Genomic DNA, 4,115 nt, shown 5'->3' with positions numbered 1-4,115 from the left:
ACATGCCAAGCAAAATGTGTGTGCTAATGCAATAGTGGCTAGACTAATATATATATATATATATATATATATATATATATATATATATCTCCAGAGGATATAGAGATGGCTCAGCAGTTGAATGCCTGCTGTACAATCATGAGGACCAGAGTTCAGATCCTAGCACCAGTATAACAAAGCTAGGTGCCCAGCACACACTAGGTTGGAGGGGAATCAGAGACAGAAGGATTGCTGGAGCTTGTTGGCTTCTAGCCTTGCTGAGAAAATAGCAAATCCCTGGTTAAGGGAGAGGCCATGCCTCAAAATAATAGGTAAAGAGTGATACAGAAGTATAATCGATGCCCTCTTCTGGCCTCTGTACAGGCACACAGACATATACACACACAGACACACATACACACACATACAAATTAAAAATCTTCAGGGGTTGGAGAGGTGGTTCAGTGGTTAAAAGCACAGACTGCTCTTACAGAGGACTTGGGTTTGATTCCTAGCACCCACATGGTGTCTAACAACTGTCCACAACTCCAGTTCCATGGGATCCGACACCCTCTTCTGACCTCCACAGGCATCGCACAACACTGGTATACTTACACACATACAGGCAATACACTCATATGCATAATAAATGAAATATTTAAAATAAATAAATACTTCAAAGACAGTTTGTTTTAAGTCTAGACAAATTTTCCTTGTTCCTCTAAGTGTAACTAAAAATTCTGTACTTTATAAGTACGTATAAGGCTCTGAGAAAAAGAAGGAAGGATGACTGGGCATGGGCCACAGGACACAAGGAGCTGATTGTGAGTTCTTCTTATCTCATATATCTCAAACTGGATTATAGAGAAGTCAAAAACCACCAACAAAAAAAGACCTCAATAAAAGCCTACTCTCACTAGCCAAACATCAGGAAAGAGGCTGATAAGCAAGCAGCAAGTCAGAAAACAGACCCCAGTGGCTGTAATGACAGTGCCCTACTCCAGCTATGTGGTGGTACCAAAGACCAACTGATGAACCAGCACTTGTATCTCCACTGTTCCACCCACACCAATCCATCATCACTGTATCACCAGAGACCCTAAAGGGAACCTGATGTCTACCCCATCCAACAAGTACCATTTCTTGCCACCTTTTCTTTTTTGGAGGAGTGCCTGTTAGAAAGCTTTAACTTTCACTAACCCTCAGTGGGAATGGAGCCATCTCTCCATCCCTTCCAGCATTAGTGGGAACCAACAGAGGACAGGACCAGAACTACAAAGGGCTTTTCCTCCTCCCTAACAAGGTAAAATCATGCCTCCTAGTAGAGGTGTCCTTCCTACCCTCAGTTTTATCAAAGAAAGATACACAAAAGAAGCAAATAGAAAGTTTACAAGAGAAAATTATAATAACTAAAATAAAAGGCTCAATGGATAAGATTCAACAGCAGAACAGAGGGAGCAAAGGAAGGAATCTGTGAACTTGATCACACAATGAAGAATATCCAGTCTGAACAACACAGAGCAAACAGACTGGAGAAAAAAAAAAAAAAAGAGAGACAAAGCCTCAAAGACCTGCAGAACTAAATAAATCTTAATGTTACTATCACCAGAATTACAGAAGGAAAAAAGAAAAAGGATAGGATAGAAAAGGCATTTGGAAAAATAATGGCTAAAATTTCTCTAATTTAGAAAAAACACAAATGTACTACATATTCAGGAAACTAAATGAATCCCAACACAACAGACCTAACAAAATCCAGACTAAAAACATCAAGCATTTGCCAACAGGAGACACACTTTCAAAGCATTGAATGACGGTGAGTTTTTCATCAGAACAGTAAGGGAAGGGCTAGGGATGTAGCTCAGTGGTAGGGTGTATGTTTGCATACACAGACCCTAGATTCAATACCCAGCATCAAATAAGAAACAGAAACAATAAAGGCCAAAAGGAAATGGCACATCATTTTGTGAACACTGAAAGAAATGATCTGTCAACATAGAACTATGTATCTGATGAAAATATCTTTCAGAAATGAAAGATAAATCAGGACAATTTCTGGAAAGAAAAAACTGACCATTTATTGACTGCAGATCTATGCAAAAGAACAACTAAAAGAAGTTCTTGAAATAGAGGGAAAGACACTGGAGAGATGGCTCAGCAATTAAGAACACTGGCTGCTGATGCAGAGGACTTGGATTTGGTTCCAAGTACCCACATGGTGGCTAACAACTGTCAGTAGCTCCAGTTCAGGGGATCCAAACCCTGTTCTGACCATTGAGGGCATTTCATGATACAAGTACACTTACACACACGCAGACAAAACACTCATACACATAAAAATAAACAAACACACATTTAACAAATGGTGATGGAGCAATTAGATTACCAGATTCAAAAAAGGTAAAGTTTCTCCTCTACAATTAACTCAAAATGGACCAGAAATTTAAGTGTGAAGTTGTAACAGAAAAAAAAAACTTTAGCCAGATGTGGTGGTATACACCTTTAATCCCAGCACTCCAGAGGCAGAGGCAGGTGGATCTCTATGAGTTCAAGGCCACCCTAATCTACATAGTGAGTTCCAGGCCAGCTGGGGCTACAGGGAGACTCTGTCTCAAAAAGACCAAAAAGAAAAAAAGAAAAAGAAAAAACTTTAGGAGTATATCTTTTTGACTTACGGTTACACAGTTGGTAGCTGCCTTGTGGGTGCTGGGATTCGAACCTGGGTCTTCTGCAGGAACAGCCAGTGCTCTTAACGGCTGAGCCCCCAACTTAATTTTATATTTAGATTACGAAAGGATGGGTCAACTCACTAATCAGAAAGATTACTGGCTTCAAGTTAACAGCCCATATATCTAAAAAAATAAAGTGCCACCCCACTCCTGGTAGTGAAGTGCTCACTCTTGGGGTGCTCAGATCTCCGCCCTGGGTGGCAGCCCATGTCAATCAACAGTGCGGCCCGCCCACTCGTGTACTCGCAATCTCCACAGGGAAAGCGGGAGGCCGAGGAGGCGCGGAGGGGACCGGCGGGAGCACAAGACGACTCAGGGGCTAACACCGCTGGGCAGCGGCTCCGGCTGGGGTCGCGGACAGGCGGCCTGACGACCCGGGAGGCCCGCTGAGGTCACGCAGTCGCTGAGGAGCGCGCCATCCCCAGAGCGCGGCCGCTGAGGAGAGCGTGCGCACTGAACGAGGATGCTGAGAAGAACGCGCCCGCCCAGGCCCGCCGCCCCGGAGGCCGCATCATCCGCCCAGGCCCGCAGGCTGCCGCGGCCCCACTCACCTTCCTCCGGCGCTAGGCTCCTCGCGGCCACGGCACTGCCCGGAGCCCCGCTCCTCCCGGTCGCCGAGAAGCGGCCGCCGGCTCCCCGCGGGGCGCCCGGCCCCCGTGCACCCGACTGGCTCTTTACAAACGACTACAGTGTTGAGTGAACTTTTACTTGCAACCTGGGGTCTCGCCGCCGCTCAAGGCTGGCTCCTGAGAGGAAGGCGACCGCGGAGACTCACTCCCCTCAGCCGGGGCCCGCCCGCTGGGGAGCATGCGCCGGAACTCGAGTGCGCATGCACTGCGCCGCCCCGCCCTGTGCCAGCGGAGGTGGGGAGGGCGGTTTACCGAGCCTCCCTCCTGGTACCCAAGGAGACCAGCGGCCAGCAGGATGGGCTGGACCTTGGACTCTGGGAAGAGTTATGTCTCAGGGGCAGAGTAAGCAAAACTGGTGAGTGATGACAAAATTCACGCAGCCGGCAGATGTGACTGAAACAAGAAGAAGCCTGACACGATTAGCAGCACCTCAGAGAAGCAACCGGCAAACGAGAAGGTCCAGTGAGACTCAACTGAACTTGCTTTAAACAGGATGTGATGGCATGGATCTGTTATCTCAGGCCTTGGAAGGTGAAGGCAGGAGGATCAGGATCAGCTCCGTGTGATTCCAGTCTACGTTAGACCCTGTCTCAAATAAGTAGTAAACTTGCTTCAATTACTTGTGTATATTTCAAAATAAAATAGAATAGAAAAGTGATGGAAAATACCAAATTTTGACAAGAACGTTAAATAACTGAATTCAATTCTACTTCTGGAAAAACTCCTTTGAAAAACAGGCACAGTTTGTTGAAAGTGGGCACCCTGTGATCCAGTAGTT

At 46.1% G+C, this 4,115-nt stretch overlaps 1 protein-coding gene across 1 annotated transcript in view; it reads right to left on the bottom strand.

Annotated features, from left to right (window-relative positions):
* Rab23 (RAB23, member RAS oncogene family) overlaps positions 1 to 3,550 on the bottom strand; it is a 31,895-nt gene extending 28,345 nt beyond the window's left edge. Inside the window, exon 1 of the mRNA XM_008846507.3 lies at positions 3,260 to 3,550. The gene's annotated coding sequence lies outside the window, so the exon portion shown is untranslated. The remainder of the gene's footprint in view (positions 1 to 3,259) is intronic.
* Between the last annotated feature and the right edge of the window lie 565 nt (positions 3,551 to 4,115).

This window comes from Nannospalax galili, unplaced genomic scaffold (assembly GCF_000622305.1).
Source record: "Nannospalax galili isolate Female #2095 unplaced genomic scaffold, S.galili_v1.0 scaffold582, whole genome shotgun sequence".
In the NCBI taxonomy this organism is placed as follows: Eukaryota; Metazoa; Chordata; class Mammalia; order Rodentia; family Spalacidae; genus Nannospalax; species Nannospalax galili.
Note: the sequence above shows the minus strand (reverse complement) of the source record. Positions and strands in the feature narration are given on the sequence as shown.